This window comes from Pagrus major, chromosome 22, assembly GCF_040436345.1.
Source record: "Pagrus major chromosome 22, Pma_NU_1.0".
Classification (NCBI taxonomy): Eukaryota; Metazoa; Chordata; class Actinopteri; order Spariformes; family Sparidae; genus Pagrus; species Pagrus major.
Genome location: NC_133236.1, coordinates 20,536,427 through 20,548,471, shown reverse-complemented (window position 1 = coordinate 20,548,471; position 12,045 = coordinate 20,536,427).

Genomic DNA, 12,045 nt, shown 5'->3' with positions numbered 1-12,045 from the left:
CAGTCTCAGGGTTTCCTCGCCGATGATGAGGGCTGTCAGGGGCTTTTTAACCTCCTAACTGCTGCTCCCCACCGGCCCTAATCACACATTAATGACATCAGGAGGACCCCGGGGCTGGCCGCGTCGCTGCCTGTGCAGACAGAGTACTGATGAAGAGGGCAATTACCGACCAGCAAATAGCATAACCTCCACTGATCTGTACAGGGGTTATGGGCTATTAGCGCGCAGGTTACGCTCAAAAGATACAGCAGAGGCTTAAGGAAGGATCTGGTGCTGGGAGTAATTGGGGAGGTGTGTGTGTGTGTGTGTGTGTGTGTGTGTGTGTGTGTGTGTGTGTGTGTTGGAGAAAAGCAGCTTTTTAGTCGTTGTGTCCATCTTTTTTTTTTTCTGGATCTGTGGCCAAAGTCTCACCTTTGACAAACAAGTGTGTGATTACTGATTACTATGCACAAGGAGTCTCGCTGCGAGCAGGAAAACTATTCATATTTCATCAAAATGTCTTTGATTTCTGCCAGACACACACACACATACACACACTCACTCACGCTGCGCTCTCAGTCCTGTCCGTTTCCTTGCTCGGAGATGAGTGAGAGTGTTTGTATGAAATATTAACAGGCCATTTGCTCCTCTGCTCCTCTGTTTGAGAGCTGGATGTTGGCCCTGTGTCTCTGGTCCCTCTTTGAGGCCATCTGTTGGGTACGGGCACCAGGGAGGTTTCCGGGGAGGGGGCCCTGTCACCCAGGCAGGGCCAGCCCAGAAAGCAGCACCGCCCTGGGGATCGATACACCCGACCTGCTGGGTGACGGAGCATCAAAGCTCTCCAACCTGCCAGATCACTGTACATGCTACAAGGGCCACTGATATGTAAACGCTGCTGCTTACCATCAGGCCCCTTGGGGAGCCGCTACAGTCTTTGTGCCACTTCTGAGGGGGCTGTTTTCAGTGCAGTTTATGTGCTATTTATGTTAACCTTTGTAGAACGGCGGTTTGGTCGCAGAGCCCTTGACAAAATGCCCAGCATCCCTTTGGAGAGGTTTCCTTTAAAGGCAGTCTCTTGTTTGAATAACCACTTAGCAGATCATTTTTCATCCTCTCCCAGTTTTTATTTATTTTGAGTTTAAATTTAGAGTTGAAGATATCCCTGAAAACTGACAAATCAATCATCCTCAGCATGAAGATGCGTCACACAAACAGCTTTTTTCTAACAACTGTCATTAAAATGCAAACTAATCACAAAGGCGTGTTAATTACAGCTGTGTTTTTCTTCTCATACAGTAGACACTTCCCTCTTATGACATCAATCAAATACGCTTTGGACTAGTATATACAATCTGTGTGTGTGTACGTGTTTGTTGACATTTGATGTCCTTGTTTTGGGTAATGGATTTGTCCCTGGCAGAGAGAGGGGCTGGGCCAGAGGCAGTCTTATGAGGCCCCTGGGTTAAGGAGGCTGCATTAGCCCACTGCTAACTGATTACTGATCAGACAGCTGGTGCACACACACACACGAACACACATGCCTGTGTGCATACATATGCACAAACACACACATACATACATGCATGTGCACATGCACTCCCGCTATTATCGTAATTAAATGCTCCTGAAATTAAAGCGCACAGATGTAAATGGAAACAAACGATGAAAGGTAATTTTATGAGGCTTTAAGACGCTGGTAAAAATAGATTTTGTTGATGTGGTGATTATTTACTTATTATTTTTTTATTAAATGCATGCCATGACGCAAATAAGCCCGATATAAAGCCCTGCAGGAGGATATGACAGAGCAAAGATTAGATTTGTAATATAAAGAGATGGATTAGCATTAGCATGGGGGTATCATCATGACACTCATCTGCATTCCGGACCAACACTGGCCATCTCTCAGGCACAGGAGTCACACACACACACACGCACACACACATACATAACACCGGAACATGTTTTAGCCACGCTCGCAAACATCCACACACACTCTCTCTCCACGTCTTGGCCCTTCTCTGGTTGGCCGGCATGTGCCAGGACACCGGTGCCATGAGTGTCCATGTGTGACGCTGGCAGCACCTGGGGCCTCACAATAAAAATACAGCCATCATCAGAGGTCTTATTCACAGACCAGCACACCGTTACCTCTCAAACACGAGAAGTGCTCCGCTCAAACTGGAAAAAAAAGAAAAGAAAAATCACACATTTTTACATCAAGAAATGTAGAATCTAAAATCCGACTTTGCTCTGTTCTGTGTTATGGCTTCAGGGCGAAGGATTTGAAAAACTCTTTATCCATAAAGACGGCATCCTATTACTGCGCACTGCGAACTACATTAAAGAGGCTGGAGAGCCGAGGCACTAAAGCCACAAATGGCTCGTGGAAGTGTGACACAACGGAGAAGAATAGATTTGATAGTGTGTTAATGGACGATTTTAGTGTCGGATTACACCCCATGGGAGCAGCTATACTCTGAAGTGTATGCTCACAATAAGGCTCAAAGGCACTCTCTCTCTCTCTCTCTCTCACTCTCACACACACACACACACACACACACACACACACACACACTCAAACACACACACTAGAACTGTACTAGAATACAATTTTTTTTAAATTTGGATTGGATTTAATTTCTAAAGAGATTTGTGTGTGTCAAGGTTTGCACAGCAGAGATTGAGAGACAAATACTAAAAGTGTGTGTATTCACATGTGTGAGAGAGAGAGGGACCGAGAGAGAGAGTGTGTGTGTGTGTGTGTGTGTGTGTGTATTTAATGGTTAAATAAGGCAGATTGAGGTGTTAACATCATTATTGCACATTTCCTCCCATGAAATAAAGCATTGTTTCCTCTGTTGCCATCACGATGGGAATACCATAATCCCAGATTAAAAAGGATGGGTTAGCGGACACACAGCAACGCACAATGAGCCTTTTGTGTTTGTGTGTATGCTTGTGTGTGTGTGTGTGTGTATATGTGTGTGTAAAGCGTTATTGTTTACTGTACAGCTTAAACACCTGCGGGAGGGGGAGAAACGTTCTCATGCATGCACTTTTGCAGTGTGCGGCTCTCTATTCAGCACCAACGGCATCCTCGAATGTGGACACATGGTCGCAAAACGGCGACAGAAGCGTCATATGGTGTTTTAGTAAAATGATTTGTGACACGAGGGGGCTGAACGTTGTCACATTTTCCTGTCATTTTTCGCATGGCTAGGCCCAGCCTACCAGTACAACGAAAGATGCCCAAAGACTGATCCCATTCTGTATTATTCACCATTATCCTGCATGTCCGCTCCATATGATAGAGATTTTACTTAACCGGGTCCGAATGGGGTCTCCCAGGCCGTGTGCAGGGGCTAAGGCCCCCTCTAAAACTCTCATAGTTCTTGGTCAGTCATGCAAGAGAATCTGTGGGTCACAGAGCGGGCTGGAAAAAAGCAGCTCACAAGTTGCTCACTGTGACAGATGTCCCCTGGAAGATTTCTCCATCTCGTTCTCCCCCCTCCCACCCTCTCCACCTCCGTCACCCATCCCTCCCCGCCCGACCTCTCTCTTGGTGCTTCTAAGCTGGGAGAGAGCAGCGAGAGGTGATCCCGGCCTGCTTAACCTACTTCCCAAGACCTTGCTCTTAAAATGGGACTGTGCGTGTGTGTGTGTGTCTGTGTGTGTGTGTGTGTGTTTATTCATCAGGACAAACTCTCAATACTTGTCTGAACGCCTGTATGTGTGCCTGCAAATGCCACTTGTGCACTTTGACATCATGGGATCTAAAACTCTGACAGATGTCTCAGTGTGGAGGAACATACAGTGTGTACTGGAGAGGACCTGCAGTGAACGTTACGAACTGATCTCAGGGATGTGAATGTTATCATTTGTCAATATTGTGAAATATCCTCTCAAGCACTTCGTAAATGCTGGACTGGGCGACAAAATCACATATTGTGTTCAATGTTGATATTGTGACAATATTGTAGGAATAACTATCGGTATCGGTTCTCAGCCAGGTTTCAAACTGTTTGTTCATTCAATTCAATTAATCTGCAACTTTTCTGAGAATTGATTAATTGTTTAAGTCATTTATCAATCACAAATGTCAGACATCCCTTGGCTCCAGCTTTTCTTAGTCTCACACTGTAAATTTTAAAAGTTGATTTTACTTTTAAAAAGTCAGGAAACCGATTAAAGAAGAAGACTATTTCATTTAAATTGTGCGAGCTCTAAAGTTTTAACAACTTAAAATCATTAGTCTATGTTACTTTTACTTTACTTTATTTTTTAAGTGAAGTCACTTTGTCAGATTTTACAGTGTATGTGACAGGAAGCTGAACATCTTTGGGTTTTGGACTGTTGGTTGGACAAAACAAGCAATTTGAAAGATGTTAAGAAGATGTGATGATCACATTGTACTATTTTCTGACTTTTATGGGACAATTAAATGAGAAAAGAATCAGATTGAATGGTAATGAAAACAACTGTTAGATGCTTCCCAAATGACGTTTGTCCTTTCATCTTCCTACCATAAAAACTTATCACCGACATTCACATTTTCTTTGATTTCCTCTCCAATTTTTTTATTTTTTGTGGCATTTTTTTTGTCCAAACAGGAAGTTTCCTTTTTCTTTTCTCACTGTCTTCTGAGACATGTTGAGAAGCTCACTGTTATGTGAAGAGCATTTAAAACATTTCTTCTATATATACACCGGCTCCCAGTCAGCTACAGAATAGATTTTAAAGTTCTGCTACTGGTTTACAAATCACTGAATGGTTTAGGTCCAGAATACATGAATGACATGTTAGTAGAGTACAAACCCAGTAGAGCTCTGAGATCTACTGACTCAGGTCAGATAGTGGAGCTCAGAGTTCAGACCAGACATGGTGAAGCAGCATTTAGCTGCTATGCTGCACACAAGTGGAACAAACTACCAGCAGAACTGAGATCAGCCCCAACTGTAAGCACTTTTAAATCCAGGTTAAAAACATTTCTCTTTTCACGTGCTTATAGCTGAGAACTTAAAACTTTATCTATTTTCTTTTATTTTACTTTTATTTGCTCTTGCTTTTAACTCTGTTTTCAGTGTTTTGTTTGTTTTTATTCTGTCTTATGCTTCCTTTTTTTTTTTGTTTTTTATGTTTTGTCTTTATGTAAAGCACATTGAGTTGCCTTGGTATGAAATGCGCTATATAAATAAAGATGCCTTGCCTTGCCTTGCCTTGCCTATATTATAATTATTTTGAGGTATGTCACTCGTGATATTCAGGGATCTGTATCCGTTAAAGTATTTAACTAGTTCAAAGAGCAGGAAAAAAATGTAATAATACCTATCTGATTCAGACCTTTATTTAAGTGTTTTGAGAGTGTCAGTCTTGATTTTGTAGATTAATCCATGTGCTGTTTCTATGGCGTGTTTAGGTGCGTGGGTTTACCCTGCAGTGCCGGAGTATAGAGCTAGGAAAAGAAGCAAAAACTAACGTCAAGGATCATTTGAGAATAATTAATGTAATGAAATCACAATCACAAAGTCTTGTCAGCAGTAAAACATGTTGCGCCATGTAAACTAAATGCCTCATTTGTGCTACGCAGAGCCATTTTTCATACAGAGGTCGGATCAGTGAAGTCACCCCCGTCTCCGCTCAGACACATGCGACCCCGTCACAAAGGTTGGATTAGGGGCCTTGCAGTAACTAACTCTTCCATGTCATTTGCTGTGAGACAAAGATCAATCAGTCAGATGAAGGGAGGGAGTCTTTAGATAAAGAGAAATTAAACAGAGCGAGGGAGGGAGCAGCGAAGGGAGGAGGGAGTCTCTTAAATAAAGAGAAATTAAACAGATGAAGGGGATGGTGTCTTTAAATACCGCTCAGCCACTGTACAGCCTCCCTCATCCTTTAATGTAATGAGAAGAGGCGGAATAAAAGGCTTGGCCCGAGGATGAAAAGGTGATGGCGTTTTTTTTTTTATTCTTCTTTTTTTTTTTCCCTGAGTGGTGAAAGCCTTATCCTAATGTAGATTAGATGTTAAATCTGACAGAAGGGTGAAGCTTTGGTTAGAGTCTGTTCACCTCATTTCACTTGGCCTCGTCGAGGTTGACGGGAGATTGTACGATGTTCTGATGACGACGAAATACAATAAGAGAGAAGAAGGTGTGCGTCCGTCTCAGAACTTTTGGTCTTATTCCTGCACACGAGTTTCCAATAAGTAAGTCATTTCTGGAGACAAATCTGGGTTTTAATACGTCATAAAGAGACTACTGAGACTAAAGAGACTACACACTCTACATGTAACACACATGTACACTCACACACACACACCCTGCCACACACACACTTCGAAGTGTATCACAATGTCTATTCGTCTCCCTTGCACTGAATTTGAGGATAAATATCATTTGTTGGTCAAGCAGGTCATTAGTGAGTGACAGAGAAGAAAAAATCTGTGTGTGTGTGTGTGTTTGTGTGTGTGCATTTTCTCTGTAATAATAATCCCTATGAAATCCAGATTTCTCAATCCGGTCGCTCAAGCTGACACTTTAAATAAAATCATTCTAATCCCACGTGGTAAGAGAAATGAAAATGAGGAGATTAACATGGAGGGAGGGAGGGAGGGAGGGAGGGAGGGAGGTGGGGGGGAGCACCCTTTCTCCCCCCCCCCCCCCCCGTCTCTCACACTCACCCCTCTCTCTTTCTCTCTCTCCCTCATCCTTGAACCCCGTTGCTTCCTCCATTTAAACTGTCCACTTTCCCATCATGCTCGGGGTGGGAGAGATATATAGAGAGAGCTTATGGAAAGTGAAGAACTTTGATTTTTTTGTGTGGGGAATATTTGGATAGTGTCCGCTGTATTATGTGTGTGTATGGGTTGGTGTGTGTGTGTGTGTGTGTGTGTGTTCTACCCAGGGAATACAATAATTGGACACTGGCAGGACCACTGGTCCAATCAGATGATGGGACATGATCTCTTTCTTCCTCTCTCTCGTCTCCCGGTTCATTCACTCATACATATAAAGTCATGAATGGGTGGAGTTTGAATATGTTGAGATTTTAAAGCATTGCATTCACACTGAACACACATGTTTCTTCTCTGTCACTCTATGGAGATAAAGAATACAATATACAGGTCGGAGGGAAAATTGTAAACAAACAACTTTCAATTTCAATCAACAATTTTCATCTGCACTACACAGGTAGTTTTTTTTTTTTTTAGATTTTTGTCGTCAGGAAAAAGCAGGTTTTGAATGGACATCACACAGCTAGACTGTGATTAGAGTCGAAAGGAAATACTTAGAATTCTGTGTAAATGTTTTCATGACACAACAGAAATCGACATCAGAATCCACATGTGCTCATTCATGCTGCAATTTACAAGAAAAGCAAATAGGAAGAGAGCTGAAATCAGATTAAAAAAATGGATGGAGCTAAAAGGAGAGTAAATATCGGACGTTTATTTGTCAGTGCAACACAAACAATGTATTGGATACCTGGATACGACAGAACCTCAGCCTTGTTTCTAAAGTTGCCCAGTGGTCACTCACAGTATTGCAGCAAAAAATCCCCTTACAGCACAAAACACATTCTCCCCATAGGCCGCCATTATAAAGGAGACTTCTGTAAAACTGTTGGCAGCACACCTCAAACTTGAAACAAGTTAACTTAAGACCCTTTTACTATGAATTTTTGATCCATGAAGGTTTTGTATTTGTACAACTTGTCAACTCGAGCTGGAAAAAGTGATGTCATCACAGTAACACTGCTCATATTCAGTCTGATGCAAAACTGGGAAGTAAACCCAGCGGCTAGAAACTCATTTGGCGTAGGTGAGCAGTTTTTATTGGACTGAATGTGCCATATTTGGGTCTGGTATCGAGCTATAAATCTATGACACAACCACAACTCCAAATGTCAGACAAATGTCAACTTCGCTCTTTGTCTGATGGATGTGTTCATAAGCCATCCTTTGCTATCAAATAATGTAGGTTTAAATAAACTTGTATGATATTCAGGCTAAACTATGGGCTTGTTTAAAACCTGTATGATCCTGTTTATTGTCCGGTTAGACTTTATTGTAGCGACGTTGCATGTTCCAAGATCTCAGCAAATACTTTAGCGAGTAAAATGTTATCACGACTAATCTAAATGTTAATATGAGTCTTTTATTTTTTAAATCAAATTGCTTTCAAGTATGTGTAATGGGCTACAATCTCTGTAAGACATGAATTTAGAAAGATACATAACAATATCTCGTGTAATTAAACTGCAAGTCAGGTCTTTCTCTCGATTGCCACTCGTAGTGCTGATGTTCGACAAACAGTTGTTGGCGCATACACCCCGTTACCCATAAAAAGCACAACAGAAGGTCCTCAGTTTGCTTAGCGAACACTTCACAATCACTGTTTTTACTGCTTAATCCAGCTCTTGTCCTCATCCTTCCTGTTTCCTCCTCTCTTTATCTCTCCATCTCTACCTCTCTCTGCCGACCTTCCTCCGCTCTCTCTCTCGCTCTGTCACCTCACCTCCATCTCGCCTTTTTCATTTAGACGTTTCCCTCCGATGCCGCATTTCTCTCCTCGCTTTTTAGTTAACCCTCTCCCACACACACTTTATCTCCATATGATTCATTTGCCCTCTCTCTATCTCCCTGACTGTCCTCGCAATCTCTCCCTCCATCCGCCCCCCTTCTATATCCATCTCTTAAGCACATCCTTTTTTTTTTTCTCCTTTTCTCCTCCATCTCCACCGCCATCCCTTCCTTTTAACGGATAATCTTCAGCTAAGTGGACAGCACTTCGCTCTCTCTCGTTCCCTCTTAAGTGACCATCCGATAATCTCAGGATTCTCTGTTGAACCCCCACACAGAGGGAGAGTGGACGGATCAGAAAGCCCAGAATGGAAGGCCTAAACTGGGTCAAGAAAAGGCCAGCGCCTGGGTCCTCTGAGGCTGATGGGACCAGAGTGGGATGGAGAAAAGGCTGATGCCAAAGAAAGTTGGAGAGAGATCATCAGAGCAGATGGACACTGTCTCTTTATCCTTTTATCTATCTATCTATCTTGTTCTCTCTCTTTAAGGCTGCAGGGCCTCGACTTTGAGATGGAAAGCCTCAAAAAAAAAAAAAAAAGGACATCACTTGGCTGATACGGGGATTTGTTGTGCTTTTTATCCGTTGACACAAAAGAGCCTGAAAGGAGGGAGGGAAGATGCATTCTCATCGGTGGGGGTCGGTTAAAGGACGTGACACACGTGACACACACACACACACACACACATATGCAGAGGTTGTGCTGATTGCACAAGATTCATCGCACCTCCTTACTGGAGAGAAAAGAAGCCCTGAGTCAGGTTACACACACATACACACACACGTACTTGTTTTTTCTTTTTTTCCGCTGTCCTCTTTACGGGTCAGCGGGTGAATAAAGCCGCTGTCACTTTCCTCTGGGAGGCGTCAGTGACAGGCAGGCTGACCACGATAAACTTCCGCACAGGAAGAGGAGATTCCTGCAAGGAAAAGGCCAGGAGGATCAGGAACGGCCCCGGGCATCACTTGTCCTCTGGCTTAGCTAAAGACACTGAAAACAGCAGTGTGTGTGTGTGTGTGTGTGTGTGAGTGTGTATGTGACATTGTGGGGACATCATTCGGTTTACACAGTCACAATGTGGGAACTCGATTTCCTTTGGGAAACAAACAAGTCCCCATGATGTAAATGATTAACTAAAGAAGCTCAGTGTGGAAATATTTCCCCCAGAAAGACAACAAAGTCAAAATGTGTGGTGCTTTTCTGCTTCTCTTCAGTTTAGTAGTACTATAGCAATATGCTGTACCACATTAACCCCAAGCTCCCTGCTGCCATGTCCGAGGATGGCACACACCAAAAAATAAAGTCGCTGCTAGCCGAGGGGAGAAAGTGTGCACGCCGGTCGGAGGGAATATGCAGCCAACCAGTGTGGGTAGGGGCACGGGATTCAAAGACTTACTTTGGTAATGTTACATTGAATCTGAGTACATTATGACATCGAGCGCTACTGTGACTAAACATGTGGAAAAGCACTTTGAGAATAGGGATGATGAGCGAAAAGTCAAGCTAGCCAGGGCAGACAAGCTAACGTTAGCTCTGACAAGCGACTGCTTGACTGCTCTCACAAATGAAAGTCAGCTTAACAACTAGCTGTAACTTCATCATTGCTGAGTGGGAGAAGCAGTCCAGCATGCCCCCTTTTTTTTCCTGCACTGGCACGGTGACAAAACCAAGTGTGAAATTAAGTCAAGTGTGCTCCTCAATCAGAGCCTCTCCGTCGCTGGGGGCTGATGCGGTGCACCTGGTACGACAGTGGACACTTGGGCTCAGGGTCAGAATTGGAGATACTGAACCAAATTTACAGAGGTGCAAACTTACTGATAAGACTAAGAGTCTGCAGCAATGCTTGTGGCTCTTTGAGGGAGTAGTTTACATCTATTTCTAATTGGTGGCTGAAAAATACAATGTGATCATCTAGAATAATTGATCCATGACCCAAGGAGGAAAACTGACTCAAATATTTATTTGAATTTCCGCAAATGTGGACCTACTTCTAGAAAACTACGGTTTAATTCCTACAGGAGATAATGGAAAAATTCCTGCACCTTTCAGGTAACATATTTGAAAACCTCTACAGTATATTTTCAAGATGAGGAACTTTGCATATGTTCTGCAAAATAGAAAAAAATTATTTTGCATTTCCATTTTAGAGGATTTCTCCTTCATGCCACAGGTACTTTCCCTGCTGTTTTAAACACAAGCCACACCTCGAGACAGAAACAGTTCATCTCAGAACGTTTCCAGGACTGAGGAGGGGACATTATTCTGAGAGCAGTTACTCATACCGACAGAACAAAAGACATTGCGTCCTATTATGGGACTTTCCTCTGTCCCAACACTGGATCTCTACCACCACAGGTGCCACTGTGGCTCATTTATAGCCAGGTCAGCCCATGGTTGAGGCATGGAGCTGTGGTGTGGCATTCACACACACACACACACACACACAAACACACACACAACTCACTTTAGACGAAGTGCATGCAACTGAGTGAAAGAAGCTGCTTATGGGTGTTTAAAGAGGAGATTACTCCACAGTCTCTTCTAGGAACTGCCCAGTGTGTGTGTGTGTCTGTTGGATAAAGCCTGAACAATGTGTGTGTGTGTGTGTGTGTGTGTGTGTGTGTGTGTGTGTGTGTGTGTGTGTGTGTGTGTGTGAGAGAGAGAGAGAGAGAGAGAGAGAGACAAAGAGAAAGAGAAAGAGAAAGTTTCTTGTAAATATTTGAGTTTTTTTGTAGTTAAACTTCATGGTCCTGATCAGTATGTATGAGTAGTTATCTTACTTTGACTGTATTTTATGGTAATTAAAAGCATATGTGTGTGTGTGTATGTACGTGTGTGTGTGAGCGTAACAGTGAGATCTTTTATCTCCAGAACAATGATGCCACAAATAGGCACATGCCTCGCTATTCTTGTCCTCTCAAGGCTCCTCTGGCGTTCTGGTGGATGTACCCAGGCATACAAGGGGTTAGGGAGAGATTTGGAGTACGTACATGTGCACGGCCACATGCACATACATATTCGTGTGTGCTCGTGACTGTAAGTTTTGTTAAAAAAATCTTGAACCTCAACATCTAAAACATGTCTCCTTTCTAACAAAACAAAAAAAAGCCTTTTCAGATTAAAACACACTGTTGCATATGAGTGAGTTTATTGGCAATTCTGAGCCTTTTACTTAGAAATTAAATTTCAGAGGAGGGAATCATTTGTGTGGTTGCATGCCAAGCAACACACAGCAGTTTTTTTTCTTTTCCATAACGCGTTTTGTCTGGTTTTGTCTATAATAAGACCTTCAAGTGGAATGCCAAGAACCAAACGCAGGGTGGACTGTTTGCTTAGCAGTAAAAAAAATCAAGGGAAATAATCAGCAGATAACCCAACACTCCACACATTCTTTATTCTTTGTTCAATTTTATCTCTCTGCTGGGTGGTGAGAGGGTTTAATGCTCCATTATGATCCTCTACACTTGGACCGGCTGTAAAAATCCT